The following is a 16,341-nucleotide window of genomic DNA, read 5'->3' on the forward strand; positions in this document are numbered from 1 at the left end:
ATGCCCTTGGGCATTTGCTCTTTTCTTTGGGGGATCACTCATTTGTAGCACATGCTGTAGTAATCTCCCCTAACGACCCGAGAGCTCTGGAAGTATGAGATGCGATGATCTGTGTATCTGCAAATACCTGTCGTAAATGACAATAACCATGTTGTTGTCATCAGTCATAACAAATAATATTTGTTAGCTTTGTATAAATGTTTTAAAAAATTTTTGTTAAATTTTATTTTAATTAAATTAATGCATTTACATTTTATTTAATTTGTTACATTTTATTTTAACAACTATTATGTTATGAACAAGCAAACTGTTTATATAAAGCTGATAAATCCAGAAGAATATTTGATCACTTTACAAAATAATATTTTGACCATTGAAGTGAATCTAAATGAATGCAAGAAAGTAGGTATTGTGTTGGTACCTGACTGATTTTACTTAGGAGTAAAATACAGATCTAGAAACATTTTGGATGTTGCTGAGACCCTGTATTTGGAAAACAGACCACAGGATCTTGGCTGACACCCACACATTTATCGTGTTTGCCAGCTTGTGGACGTACCACTTGATTTCCTGTGCTTTCTTGTTACTTTTTTGCATGTGAAGGGGTGGGAGGGAGCAGAAAAGGTAGCCTATTGCGTTTCTCTCTCTCTCTCTCTCTCTCCCATAGGTAGGGCCATAATCTATTCCAGATGTAAGTGTAGTGCATTTGGTAGAAACAGTAGGAACTGAATTTCAGATGAATGCTTACAGCCTGCTGATAAAATCCAAAGCAGAAAAGACACTGCATAGGTGTTTTCTACTTGACGAAATGAAGTATGGAACCCCAGGCTGCTGCTGATACTCCCTCAGCAAGAAGGAATGTGCTGCTAGTTGGTTTTTCTCACCATGGGAATGCATTTCTACCGAGCCGCCTTCCCCATCTGAGAGGGACTTGGTCAAGGCTGTGGGTGCAATTTAGAGACACATAAAAGGTAAAAATGTGAAGCCTAGGTCTCCCCTGGCTCCTGCTTAACACCCTCCGGTGGCTGTCTGCTTTGCCTTCAGAATAAATTCCAACTCAGCATGGAAGTTGTTGTCTGAACCCCATATTTCTCTCCACGATCACCCCTTACTTACCTCTCGCCGCTGCTGCACACAGCCACGCTGAGAGCCCTGCCTTTATAGACTCCTGCTGTCTCACACCCCAGGCCTCACCGGCCCTTCTTCCTGGAACTCCCTCTGCCATCTAATTTCGCCCTTCCTCCTCACTCTTCCATTGACTTGGCTAATTCCTACTCATTCTTGAAAACTTGAGTCTTGTTACCTCCAGAAGCCTTCCTGTTTGGCTGAGGGGCCTCCTTTGTGCTCCTTACAGATCTCTGGGCTCTCCTCAGTGACCCAGCACTGGTCACACTCTGCTGTAACTGTCTGTCTTTTCCATCTCTCCCGAGACCGACATCGTTCTTGAAGGCAAAGGCCGTCCTTTTATTTTGGGGGGCCCAGAGTGTGGCAGATCACCTCACACGCCGTAGGCAATCAGAACAAGTTATTTGAGTGAATGGATCTAGAAGTGTTGATGTTCACGGTGCCACACGCTAGCCAGGGCACTCAAAAGGCTGAGACCCGGGATGTTTGATGGCAGGGCTACCTCTTGGCACAGGTCCCGAGTACTGGTCAAACACTCGAGGCTCAGCCGTGCCACAGGCATCCAAGCCAGCCTCGGTGCTCTCGCCAGTCATGCAAGTAAATCCAGAAATCCACGCAGGCTGAGAAATTTGAGACGGGCTCCCTCACAGTTGGTAGGGAAAGCCAAATAAGCAGCATGTCTGTACAGTAGATTGAAGTGCTGTGCAGAGAAGGAGAATAAGGGAGTAAAGGGTGAGGGCCATGGCATCAGGTGGGATGGTTTGAGAGAGGGGCATTGATGATGAAGATGGTGGCCACACCTATGAATTGGGTACCCAAGGAACATAGCTCAAAGCTGCTGGTGGGCTTGGAAAAAATTTGAAGAGAGATCGACCCCAGCATGCTCCCCACGAAAGCCTCTAAAGTTTGGAGATGATATTTGCTCTGACAAGTCTTTTTGCAGCAAGGTGATGTGTGACCGTGCTGTGCGCATTGTTAGCCAACAAAATGGGGCGAATCATTGAGTCTGTGGTATTATTCAGGTCAAACCCTGCCTTTGAGCTGAATCCAAGCCCCACAATCAATCCCCTCCCCACTGCAGCCATGTCCACCTACCAAATAAGCTGGGGGCTTGTTGCCAGAAGTAGCCGTGAGGTTGGCGCTGGGATGAGTGTTAGTCGCATCTGTGTAGAGCAGTGTAAGAGACATCCGTGCCGCTCCGTCCTGCAGGCCAGTGAAGGAGACCAAATTCTTTCATTGATAGAAAACGTTCCCTAAACACTAAAAGGCAATTTACAATTCAGCGCAAAATTATGTGATGTAGACTTTAATTTCTGTGGAACTGAGACCCTTAAAGCACCGTTTTGTGTGCCAGACACTATACTTGACACACTGGCCCCCTCCGAACAGCACCCAGAAGCTGCCAGTGTTATAGTCTCCATTTTATAGGTGAGGAAGTAGAGGTCTGTTTAAGAGTCTCCACAGGGTTACAAGGAGGCCTCTGTGCACCTCTGGGTAGAGTAGAAGTTGCCTCTTCTCCAGTTGCTCCCTTGGTTTTCCCATTCCGTAAGGTAATCAGCGAGAGACCTGGTAAGAAGCCCGTGACACAGGTGTTAGACACAGAGCTGGCTGAGACAGTGGAAGGGGAACCTGGCCCTCTGCCTTCTTGGAGGCTTGCGCCCTCCAGCTGAGCCTGGCGGCACTGAGACGTATTCCTGTGGGTGAGTTTAGAGTGGGTGGAAGAGCTGTCTGTCCGCAGGGAAGAACCTAGTGCTTTAGCGGTGATTAAAAATGTAGCTTAACCCAGAGCCAGGATTTTCTTCCACTGCTTGGGAATAGGTGAAAAGACCAGGAAAAACGGGTAAGAAACCCACTGGGTTTGCTGGTTAGAAGACTCCCGCTGCTGGGGGACAGGTTTAGCAAAACTCCGTGCTTTGAAGTGTGGCTGCTTATTCTATTCTTGACAAACCACTGCCTTTCTCACCTGATTTCCATATCATCTCTTAGCGCTCTATACGTATCTAAATATATATATATATATATATATATATATATATATGCTTATACTCAGATGTATTCTTTCCTCCTGATTAGCTAATCTTTGAAGAAATCTCTACGGTTGTTCCCTGCCCGGGCTCGCTGCGCTGTTCGTAGCAAGCCTTCCATTGTGACCAACTCCTTGAAGTCCGTAGGCATCCTCCCTCCAGTCAGGTCTTGAGGAGGAAACGCTGTGGCCTTGCCCACGGCCCGTGAGCTCTCAATGCCATCCAAAGTTGCTAGCAAGCTCTCTGTGGTGGAGGCCAAGTCACTGATACAGAGGCTTTTGTACTCTATGCTTTTCGTTGGATTTTCAGTGTGGTAAAGACATCTATACCATCTAAACGAACAGCAGGAAACATTACTTCCTCATCACACAATTCAAAAGAGTCACAGGTGAATTATGCATTTGGTATTGTAAGAGCTTCTCAATTAACAATGGCAGATGCCACCCAGAGTTTCCTCCAAAGAAAACATTAGAAAAAGCCTCCTTCACCACACATTCATTCGTTTCCCTACAAATTTCCAGCCTGCTTCCAGGAGGGTTTTTAAGAACGCACACTTTGAGTTACAAATACAGTTTAGTGCAGAAGGAATACCTACAATGTTTGCTAATGACTGTGGCAGAAAAAGAACGTGTTTTCGAAACTGGGGCATGCAGGAGCCCCAGGTTATGTTCCTGTTTCTCCACTGACTAGCCAGGTGACATGAAGTGATCTCTGCTTTGCTGAACCACCATGAGTCTTTATGCAAAATGCACCGTCTGTACGCTACATAACCTGGGATAAGCGTGCGTTCCTGAAGGAGAAAAATTGGTAAAACAGTTTATACAGTGAGAATGTAGTGATAAATGTGTGAAAGTAATCCATGAATACCTTCTCGTGGATTGTACAGGACTCCATTTTCATGGCTGTAGGAGTTGGCTACGGAAAAGTCACGGGGTACTTAAATATGTGGTTCCAGGTACCCCTGCACAGTTCCAATACCTGTGCCCATCAGTGGGTGCAGAAAAAGGAGCAGAGTGTTACATACAGAATCAACTAAGTGGTTCCCAGACATCCTGGTATTCTCTGTTTCGAAGTTTAGACTTAATAGCAGATTTAGGGTCAAAACCAGAAATGACGCCTTTGGCTTCTTGGGATGGCTAGAGATGATAAATTTCTTGCCATTCAAATTCTCAGATGTTCCAGAAGCCATTCTTCAGGTAATTTTAAAAAGGCCCAGGTTTGCTTCAGTAAAAGGGGGTCAGTGTTTCAGGAGAAAGCCTCTATCCACCTCAGTATGCAAGGAGAGAGTGACATTTGGTTAATTGGATTTTCTTTTAAATCTGGTTTTCCAGTGCACTTTTTTCAGTTTGAACTCTCTTTGGACCTTAGTAATATTTATTGAGCACCTGTTTTGGGGCAGGCCATGAGCAAATTCCAGAGAATATGAACTTTATAGATGCGTGGATGGATGGACGGATAGATGGATAGATGGATAGATATCCTACTTTCAGAGATCCTGGTTGGTTGGAGGTAAAATAAATTAACCTCAGTGTCACATGATGAGTACTAGTAGGGATTTTAATAAGTGTGTCTAGAAGAATCAAGGAAGATTTGGGAAATTTGAACTGAGTTCTCTTTTGAAAGATTATATAAATTAAAAAGGCTGAAATGCAGAAGAAAGTCATTGCAAGACTGAATGATGCTGTGAGAGCAAAGCCCACAAAGTGAATGTTAGGAACCTTCCAGGTGCCTGGCCACGAGCAGGGTGGGAGCTGGGTGGGTGTGGGGTGAGGTAGGTCTGGGGAGGTGCAGGAGGCTGGGAGCACCACAGGGCAGAATTTGGACCTTTTCCTGTGAGACATGGTGAGTCCCATGGTTATGTTTGCTTTTAGAAAACAAAGGAATCTTAGAAGAAGGAGAAGAAACTTGAAAATAGGAACATTTTTTTTCTTTCATAGTTTATAGTCTAGTTGGTTTCCGTATAACACCCAGTGCTCATCCCCACAAGTGCTCTCCTCCATGCCCATCACCCCCTTCCCGTGTCCCCCACCCCCATCAGCCCTCAGTTTGTTCTCAGTACTCAAGAGTCTCTCAAGGTTTGCCTCCCTCCCTCTCCCCAACTATTTTTCCCCTTCTCCTCCCCCATGGTCCTCCGTTAAGTTTCTCCTAATCCTCCTATATGTGAAAACATATGGTATCTTTCTCTGCCTGACTTATTTTGCTCAGCATATCACCCTCAAGTTCCATCCATGTTGCTACAAATGGCCAGATTTCATTCTTTCTCATTGCCATGTAGTATTCCATCGTATAGATAAACTACATCTTCTTGATCCATTCGTCAGTTGATGGACACTTAGGCTCTTTCCATGATTTGGCCATTGTTGAGAGTGCTGCTATGAACATTGGGGTTCGTATGAACATGTGCTCCTATGCATCAGCACTCCTGTATCCCTTGGGTAAATTCCTAGCAGTGCTATAGCTGGGTCATAGGGGAGTTCAAATAGGAACACTTTTTGGGTGGAAGTTCACGCCAGCAACCAAAAGGGCCTGAACAAAAGCCATGGCAGCAGGGCATTGAGTGGATCACAGAGTAAGTGCTTATCAGGAGCTTCTCACTTACTGAATGTGTAGAACGAAAGAAATCAATCAAGGATTTGTTCTGATGCCTGGATGGATGGTGATGCCATTTGAAAAAAACCAGAGAGACACATGGGTTCATAGGGTCTGGTGAATTGCAAGTCTGGGAATCTTTTTTGTCTGAGATCAGACTTGCCTGGATTGCCCCCAAAAGAGAGCAAGAACATGAAGCTTCATGTAAAATAAGGCCTTTGAGAGACCCTTTCAATGAACTTAAATATGATGGGATAGTAAGTCTCAAAAAGAGAAGATTGCCCTTCCTCTGTTTTTTGCTGTGTTTCTGTTATTTTGAAGACTAATATTTTGTTTTGTCTTGTTTTTTCTCATCTATTCCCTGATCATATTTCAAGGTTTTGTTTTTACTCATCAGAATGACAGGAAGTTTTCAAAGTGTGTTTCCTTCAAGTTTGGCCTCAACCTTATTTTCAGGATTAGACGTTTGTTTTTCCATTTGCCTCCATGACAACCAAGCCCAGAATTCCTATATATAGTCATCCAGCGCCCATTGTCCCCCTGGCCATTGTATCATAATCTTGTGCATCCAGGCCAGAGAGCTCCACTGATGATGGAAGGCGAGGAGGTGCCGGAGTCCTTGGCCTGGAGAGTTTCAAGGCATAATCAAAAGAAGGAAATAAAATAATGTGGCTGCCTCTAGAGATTTATGTTCCCCTTTAGACACTCTCCAGAAGGAGTTGAAATGGCTTGTGTTCCATAGCTTAGCTTCTAATACAGTTTTCTTTGGAATGGCCCATGGATAGAGAACATTTTTGAGACTCTTCAAAGGAAATGCTCGGAAAGTTGTATCGATGATTTGTGGTTGGTGGTATCCTTCTGGATGCCAAGTTCTGCTCTGTGTTAATAGCATGAAGTAAACAGCAGGTACCTTGAGAAACAAAAGGATTAGATGGAGTTCCCAAAGAATTCAGAGAGAACTCAAGAAAAATCATTAAATAAGTAAACTTTTGAATCTGTGTATCATCCTGACAGCATGTTGTTTACGTAAAATGATAGGTGATGGATGGATGGATGGATGGATGGATGGATGGATGGATGGATAGACAGTCAAACAGGCCTAGATTTCAGAAAGCTGTCTTAACACAAATTTGTCCACAAATTTAATCCAACAACATTCTCCTAAACACCTTTCTTTATGAAAGGACCAGGAGTCTCTGTGGCTGTAAAAGCATGTGAGGTACCATTCTTGCCTGTCTAAAATGTAAGCTCCACAAGGATTCTTGTTTTTTTTTCACTAATTGTATCCCAAGTGCTTTGAGGTACATGGCATGTCGAAGCCTCTCAATAAATATTTTCTAAATTAATACAAAATTGGGGGCAAATATAGTAGAAAGTCTCATTTGATGTAATCAATACCACCTTCTCAGTTATATTTGAAAGTTTCTAAAGGTAGGGAATCCTTTTTAAGATACCTTATGCATTTTATTTTCACTCAAAAATAGATTCATTCACCAGTGTTGGGAGAAATGGTCAAGCCTGTGTATTTGCATCTGGGTCCTTTGATTGGAGTTCCCGGTTCCTCTCTTACATAAACCGCAGCACCTACATTGTTTCCTGTGCCAGTTCCAGATTCAATTTCTTTTAGTGGAGTGATAATTTAGACATTTGTGGAACAGTCTTAGAGCAGAGTCCTTCTAGATTTTTATGTTCTCAATCTTTTATAGTTGGTCCTGCCAAAACATAATTTGACAGAAAAAAAATTTTTTTTAGCAACTTGACTTTATCAAGTCTTTTCAAAGCATTCAGTGTAGCTTTCGTAGGAATGACACTTTATACCCATGCTTCGTCATGTTCAGTAATATTAATTAAGCTGAACAAGCTCAGGAACAAATACAACAGGTACAGAGAAGTCTGGCGGAACATGGAAGTGTCATGAGACCAGGGTGATAATCTCGATGCGTCTGTGTTGACGAAGCACAGAGGAGAGCAGAGTCCTATCTGGATGATTGGGGAAAACTGTCACAGAATAGGTGACACTTCAGCTGGGCTTTGAAGGATGGGTAGGTACTTGCCAGGTAGAAAGAAGAGGAAGAGCACTTGGTAGCCCTGATCAAGGATTCCCAGTGATGAAATAGGTAGAATGTGCAAGGAATTGGGAACTAGCCAGAAGTGCAGCTGAAAAGATGCTCTGGGGCCAAACTGAAGAGCTCTGCGTACCACACTGAGGAATCGAGACTTCACCTCTGGGTGCGGGGCCGCCCTCCTATCATCGCCATGTAAGTGATGCATGTTACAGGTCTGTGACGTGCACACGGGCTGAACTATAGCAGATGTCAGAGGAAGGAAGACCAGAGAGGAGGCTGGGAGAGCTGCCCATGCAGGTTGTGAGGACCTGAATGGACAATGGGAAGGGCAGGCCTACAGAGGGAAATGATTGGAGCTGAGTATGACACATGTCTCTAGGGCGTGGTACTTGGCTAAAGCGCTGCTGCCACAGGGCAGTTTGGAGGAAGACTCTCACAGTATGAAGTTGAACGAAGCAGTGAGCTGTTCACTGACATTCAGACATGTGGGCAAAGGAGCAGACGGGAAGTGTGGGCAAAGAGGAGGTCAGTCTTCAGCACATTGGGTTTAAGGAGTCTGAAATTTTGTCAACTTTAGATGAAGACTGTCAACTCAAAAGCTCAACTGGGTTTCCCATGGAAACAGGGTTCTCTCTTCCCTGCCAGATACCTGGGTCACTAGCACAGATGTGAACACACGTAAACTATTTTTGTCCTTTGGCTCAACTTTATTAGTAGTTGGGTGGCAGAAATTGCATGGCATTCCAAAAGTTTCCTGGCTATTGAGTAAAGTAGGTCTTTAACTGCTCTCATCATTATTAGTGTGCCTTTCTCCAGTGTTCTATGATTTCTTGGCTGGAAGTAGTGGGCTGTATTTCCAGCATATTTGGGTCTCACCCTCACCCCCTTCATACTTTGGATATTTACAATATTTGTGGTTAAATTATCCACAGGTAATATTCCATTTCGGGTTCCTTATACTACCAAACTTGAGCTGCTCAATCACCTGCTTTTCTAAGAAAATTATAATTCATGCATTGTTTTGAACTTCCCGTGTTATTTTAGAAGATTTTAAATTCTCCCTCATGCAGTGTACCCCATGCTTGGGTGTACATATTTTTCTGTTCAAACTCATCCTCTGAGATGAGTTTTCCCTTTTCCTTCCTTTTCCCAGTTGGAATTAAGTCACTTTTCTTTTTTTTTCTTTTAACAGTTCTTTTAAGTTTATTTTTTTTGAGAGAGGAAGAGAGAACATGGGTGAGGAGGGGCAGGGAGAGAGAAGGAGAGAGAAAATCCCAAGCAGGCTCCACACTGTCAGCCCAGAGTCCGACATCAGGCTTGATCCCATGAACTGTGAGATCACGTCCTGAGCTGAAACCAAGAGTCCGACACTTAACTGGCTGAGCCGCTCAGGTGCCCCATGTCACTTTTTATCATGGTGATAAGAATGTAGTTACTTTGTTTCTATTTATGACTTAAGGTGGAAGTGTTGGTGGATTGAACATTCCAGCATCTTCATGGTGATTTCATTAATGAACACACTGATACTAGTTATTAATGGACACGCGAGTTTCTCTTGACCTTCCCCTCCATCTCTGAGTCCCACGTTCCATCAGTCACCACATACTGATTTTGCTTCTTCTCCACTAATTCTTTGTGGATGCGTCTATGAAGACATTTATGTTTTGCACGGGATCACAGTTATTTACATGCCTGTCTGAGAGCCGCTTGAGGGCAGGAACCCAGCCCTGCTACCCCAGAACGGAGTCTCCTGTTGATTTGATGCACAGTATATAGTTCCCGAACAAACGGATATCATTTAATCACTTGCGCCCCTGACCCCCTCTACAATTCACTTCCCTAAAATCCTTTGTCTTTTATTTCTTCCTGATACTGTTTTCATTGACCAGAGAGCTTGCCTCCCAAAGTCTGCATGAAAATCTAGCTCGGGGCGCCTGGGTGGCTTAGTCAGTTAAGCGTCCGACTTTCGCTTAGGTCATGATCTCGCGGTTCGTGGGTTCGAGCCCCGCGTCGGGCTCTGTGCTGACTGCCAGCTCAGAGCCTGGAGCCTGCNAGGGTGTGGGGACAGTCGCTGTCCACCTGAAAAGTCAACTTGCTGTGCCCAGATGACTAGCAGAGTTGTGCCACGGGTGTGTCACTGAAGACACCTCTGTACTCTTTGACACAGAGATGATTGAAAATAAGGATTTTTCTGGTGGATCAGTGGTGGTGTCTCTTCAGCCTTAAGAAAAGGGCATTCTAGGGGCGCCTGGGTGGCTTAGTCGGTTAAGCGTCCGACTTTTGCTTAGGTCATGATCTTGTGGTTCGTGGGTTCGAGCCCCGCGTCGGGCTCTGTGCTGACTGCCAGCTCAGAGCCTGGAGCCTGCTTCAGTCTGTGACTCCCTCTCTCTCTGACCCTCCCTTGCTCATGCTGTCTCTCTCTCTCTCTCCTAGAAATAAATAAAACATTTAAAAAAAAAAAAGAAAATCTAGCTCAAATATAATTAAATGTGGTTGCTGGCACCAAGATACTACTGCGACTTTTTCACCTTCACTCACTTCCTCTCTGTGGAGCTGCAGAAAATTGAGAATTGATCGTCCTGTACAGTTTCCTTTTTTGGATCACTCCGTGCATAAGGGGGCTGTCCTCTGCGGCTCCTACAATTTACTGCCCAATTGATTCTTACTCTTCCTTGTGTCTCCCTTAATCTTGCAATAGTTAAATTTTCCCGTTACTGTTCATTTGTTCTCCTTGCCTTTTTTGTTCCTTCAGTCAATGGGGTGAGCTTTTGAGACATGGAGACCTGTGTTGTCACTGCTGCTCTTCTCCCTCCCTGCTACACCTGAGCTCTGAAAGGTGCCCCTTGTGTCTTCCTTGGCTTTGAGTCCCTAGAGCCAGCACATAGTCTGGCACTAACAGGGTGCTGACCAAATGTTGGGAGCATCAGAGTATTCAAGAAAGCTTCATTCAGGGGCGCCTGGGTGGCTCAGTCAGTTAAGCATCCGACTTTGGCTCAGGTCAAGATCTCACACTCATGGGTTTGAGCCCTGCGTCGGGCTCTGTGCTGACAGCTCAGAGCCTGGAGCCTGCTTCAGATTCTGTGTGTGTGTCTCTCTCTGACCCTACCCTGCTCGCTCTCGCTCGCTCTCTCTCTCTCTCCCAGAAATAAATAAAACATTGGAAAAAAAAAAAAAAACTTCAACTCCCAGGGTTGACTCGTTTGTCATCTGCCCTTATAAAATTACATTTCTTATGATCATTTCCGTGCTGGCTAATTTCTGGAGAAAAAAGAAGAAAAAGAGACCTCTCGAACTGATAGTCACTTGGGTTTGGCTGGCATTGTGGGAGCTGGATTATGGCAAGAAGAAATCTTCTGTTTCTCCAGGAACATGGCTACGTGAGAGGGCTGAGAGGTTTCATCTGGAACTCCACCCCCTCCCTGGTTTGAAATCCTGTCCCAGAGTCCGCGGACAGCCCCTATCTCCCATCCATGTACCTTTCTTTTCCCAGGCACATCCCACCTGAGGAATTTCAGAGCATTATTATTTGAGGGCAAGTTTATCAAGCATCTAAAAAAGCATGACATTTAGGCCGCAAGTTTCCTGTCTGGGTGTTTGCAGTGCTCTTCTCTGCCGCCTCCTCGTAGAATTTTTACCTACGTGATCCTGGTGTTTTGTTTTTGTAAAACGTCTTGAAAATTTGGAGATTCTTTTTCTTTTCGACGAATCTTGGTTTATCTTTTCCTCCATGTGCTCTGAAATTCTTGTTTTAGTGTTTCCTTACACATACAGTTTACTGTTATTTTCTGTCCTGTTTTCATTTCTATCCTACTATTTTCCCAACTATTTCAATTTTTCTGTCACCTTTTCTCTCTCCTCTCTGCTATGTATTTATCATTGATGGGACACTCAGATGTTCTTTCTTGTTCTTCTGACGTGCATCGTGGGACCTGAGGTCACCATTAGATACAGATGCCTGATGGGCAAGACTCAGATTTTAGAGTCAGACGAATCTTTGTCCAAATCTAGCCTCTGCCTCTTACTAGCTGCGTAACCAGCTGCGTCGACTACCTTCTTGGTAAAATTGGGATGAGAACCCACACTGCACACCAAGTTGTGAGAGTTAATTGCTGCTGTTTAATAAATTCCAAACCCATGTCTATAAAGCACCATGACCGTCTACGATAAAAGTCTAGTTTGATCATGATTTTACAAAACACAATTCTTTTCATGGATAGTTTACAAGATGGATAGCTACCTGTGACTTAGATTTATTTTACAGCTATAGCTGTACACTATAATTTCTTTTTTTTTCTTTTTTTCTTTTTTTACAAATAGTTTATTGTCAAATTAGTTTCTACATAACACTCAGTGCTCATCCCCAAAGTGCCCTCCTTCATGCCCATCCCCCCCTCCCCCCCACATCCATCAGTCCTCAGTTTTTGTCAGCATTCAAGAGTCTCTCATGGTTTGCCTCTCTCCCTTTCCCCCACCATTTCCGCCCTTCTTCTCCCCCTTGGTCCTCCGTCAAGTTCCTCCTAATCCTCCTATACGTGCAAACATATGGTATTTGTCCTTCTCTGCCTGACTTATTTCGCTCAGCATAACACCCTCAAGGTCCATCCATGTTGCTACACATGGCCAGATTTCATTGTTTCTCATTGCCATGTAGTATTCCATGGTATAGATAAACCACATCTTCTTGATCCATTCGTCTGTTGATGGACACTTAGGCTCTTTCCATGTTTTAGCTATTGTGGAGAGTGCTGCTATGAACATTGGGGTACATGTGCTCCTATGCCTCAGCATTTCTGTATCCCTTGGGTAAATTCCTAGCAGTGCTATTGCTGGGTCATAAGGGAGTTCTATTGTTAGTTTCCTGAGGAACCTCCACACTGTTTTCCAGAGGGGCTGTACCAGTTTACATTCCCACCAACAGTGCAGGAGGGTGCCCGTTTCTCCACATCCTCGCCAGCATCTAGAGTTCTCTGATTTGCTCATTTTAGCCACTCTGACTGGCGTGAGGTGGTATCTCAGTGTGGTTTTGATTTGTATTTCCCTGATGAGGAGGGATGCTGAGCATCGTTTCATGTGTCTGTTGGCCATCTGGATGTCCTCTTTGGAGAAGTGTCTGTTCATATCTTCTGCCCATTTCTTCACTAGGTTGTTTGTTTTTCGGGCGTGGAGTTTGGTGAGTTCCTTATAGATTCTGGATATTAACCCTTTATCTGATATGTCATTTGCAACTATCTTTTCCCATTCCGTTGGTTGCCTATTAATTTTCTGGGTTGTTTCCTTGGCTGTGCAGAAGCTTTTAATCTTGATGAGGTCCCAAAAATTTATTTATGCTCTAGATTCCCTTGCTTTTGGAGAAGTGTCAAGTAAGAAGATGATGCGGTGGAGGTCAAGGAGGTTGTTTCCTGATTTCTCCTCTAGGGTGTTGATAGTTTCCTGTCTCACGTTCAGGTCCTTTATCCATTTTGAGTTGATTTTTGTGCATGGTATACACTATAATTTCTAAAACTCTGCACATAAACAATGTCACAGGTCAGAGAATTAAACTGATAGACTGCAATCTCTGGGTTGGGTTAGGAATGTAGGGACCAGCCTCATCTCTGCTGTGGGTTCCATCGTAAGTATTCCTGGCCATTCAGGTGATAAAAACGTAACCTGGGTGACCGCTTCGGGGTTAGTTCCCCACTGGATTCACACTCCTGTGCCTCCAACCACTATATTTCCCAGTGACCACAAGCCCCGCTTTCTGAAGCACAGAGTAGTTTCACCTTTCATAAGCTTGGAATGAAGAAAACAGTCTTAATGATGATTTTTAACATCAGTGACGTGCCCTTCACTACTAACAATCAGTTCGCCTTCCTAACCTGGGCTTAAAACGACCCTATTCCTGCTCTTCAGGCTGTGCCTTGTGAACAAGCTGCAATTTTAGGTAGTTAGCAAGTGGGCTTTTTTAAGATGGGTGAAATCATACACGCTCACGTCTTTGTCACTTTAGTGCCCAAAGTGCTAAAATTGTACATTATTCACAAACTCCCAAGTGAGAGAGAATGAGAGACATAGTATATCTTGGCACCAGGGAAGGAAGTAAAGCTCTGAGGAGACCCAAAACATTGTAACCCGGGCGTTATTACAGATGCACTATAGGCGGTGGGGTTTGCTTATCTTTGTAAATAAACCTGTCCATCTGGTTTTAACCAGAAAAAACGGAATTCATAGCATGATACACGAGGCTCTTCCTTTTGCCATTTAAGACGGCAGGGTGATGAGCCTCCCTTTCTTGGAATGCTTTCCCTACGACTTCTTGCATTTCTACTTCTTCAAGTTTCATATAACATATATATGCCGCAGTTAAAATTTAGAATTCGCTTTTTGGGATGGATGGAATAAAATGCAATAGACCCTAGAGACAAGAAAAATGTGTTAAAGGAGACTCCCTTCCGTTGGACGGAGTCTCCCTAAGAGATTAGCGACGGTGTTAAGTTGGGGTGGGTGGAAAGTAGGGGGAGATGAATTTACATGGCTTATGATCTGATTAGGAACAACCTTACGACTTCTGCTGTACAGGGACTGACGTTGTCAGGGGTCTGTGTCTGATGTGACTGGCAGCTGACCTGCAGGGCTTGCTGAGTTGGGTGCTGTGTCTCGGAGCTGGTGGCCGCTTTTTGAGAAATGGACTGTTCCTTGGAATGTTTGTTTCTGGTCTCTGGGTAGATTTGTAGGGGGAGACGGCTCCCAGGCAATGGGACTTGGCCTTGGCCTTGGCCTTGTTGGACACAGGATTCCCATCCTGCAGAGCGAAGAGGAAGGACAGGGGCTTGCCAGGATGGTGGCTGGGCAGTGCCCAACCTGCAGCCCAGGCCCATGTTAACAAGAGAGGCGGAGTGTGTTCTGTGCTTCATTGTGTGTGTATTTTAAGCAGAAACTAGTCTTGAGAGCTTACATAGAAAACATCTCGAACAACCCATGAAATGGTAAACAAACCTGCTATTGAAAGAAAGAATGAGAAGTTGACAATTGCATTATTGTGATCCTGAGTGGGTTCATCAGCTAGGGTTGAGGAATAAAGAAACCAGAGATAAAAAGACTTGGGTAAAATGAATTCGGTCGTGTCATTCCTTTCTTCCTTTGTCTTCAGTTTACACCTGGTAATGAACCCGTGGAGGCTCGGAGGTATTGTTCAAGTTTCCTTTTGTTTTATTTTTGTGTGTGTGGCAGGTTTGTTTACAATTTCCAAAGGGGTTTTTCTCAATCTTGAGGAATACAAATTGAGGAGGGGGGAGAGGAGAATAAGAAGGGAAGGTGTTTGAGGAGTCTGAAGACAGGAGGTGGCCTCACAATAAGGGAGGCTGTTCTGTTTTTGTTTTTCTTCTCCAAGAGGCCAGGATGGATGGCCCTAGTTTCATCAAATACAGGTTTTACAGAATTCCTCCATGTCCTGCCTCGGGGAATCGGGCTTTGGAAAATTAAGTGTCCATCAAATCAGGAGGAGGCTGGTACAGTTTCTATCCCCTTCCCGCCCCCCACCCCTTGCTTTTTGAAAGGCTTAAAAAAAAGAGCCCTTTGTTGTCTTTTCAAGGAAAGTTACACTGAAATTCATCTGTGCGGTATTCATGGACTTCATTTGTGCCATTCATAGGCGGCTGTAGGTTCTGCGGGACAATGGTGTTGAATGCATAGCCCCAACACTCAAAGCAGCATGTTGGGAAAAGGTTCAAGACCTTTCTTTTACTTTCTCTTTCTCTCTCTCTCTCTCTCTCTCTCTCACTCTCTCTCTGTCTTTTTTAAGAAACGGAGATTTTCCCACCTCCCATCTAGATCAGATTTCTCCACCACATGCCATTGAAGCTTCTCAGGGCTAAGATTTATGCCTGTCATTTCCCGACATTTTCCTCTGAACTGCAAACTTTAAAATACCTTTTAGGGAAACTTATTTGGAATTTCATTTTAATGGGATTTATGAATAAATCTCCATCTTAATGCTGACTAAGCTTTAAACATCCATTCCAGGAGAACACTATTAGATCTTTACATTTTAAATTTTAAATCATTTGACTGTGAAGGCATAAAACGTTTTTATATTTGTGAGTGCCATGTGCTCAAGCATTTCTGTTAAAGACCTTTTTTTTTCCCTTGAATAATTCTGGGCTCCAGAGGAGATATTGCATCAACTACCTCCCTTTCTCATGTAGATGCCTGTATACATTCTGTGCATTTATTTGTCTCACCTGCGAGGACAGATATACTATGGCAGCCTGTTGCCATGCTGCACTTTCCTTTTAAAAAACAGTTGATTTTCTTCCTTCACTTTGAAACCTTTAACCTCAGTTTTATTTTTAAATGCTATGAGCCCTCAAAGTCCGATTAAAAGAAGTGACGCTTTCTTCCTACCTGCCCTTACCCAGATCCCTGTTGTAGGATGTAAATGAAGATGAAAGATGGATCATAGTCCTCATCTTAAAAAAAAACAAAAACAAAAACTCCAGGCTAATGTCAGGGGCTTTCAAGTGTCAAACCTCTACTGTGTTCTCTGTGTCCGGTGTCAC

General features: G+C 44.0%; 1 protein-coding gene across 9 annotated transcripts in view; it reads left to right on the forward strand.

Moving 5' to 3' along the window:
* The window catches only part of ZNF462 (zinc finger protein 462), a 141,719-nt gene that overhangs the window by 90,993 nt on the left and 34,385 nt on the right, over positions 1 to 16,341 (forward strand). The window lies entirely within an intron of this gene.

The sequence above is a fragment of the Hyaena hyaena genome, unplaced genomic scaffold, assembly GCF_003009895.1.
Source record: "Hyaena hyaena isolate Hyena2069 unplaced genomic scaffold, ASM300989v1 scaffold_6, whole genome shotgun sequence".
NCBI classification, from domain to species: Eukaryota; Metazoa; Chordata; class Mammalia; order Carnivora; family Hyaenidae; genus Hyaena; species Hyaena hyaena.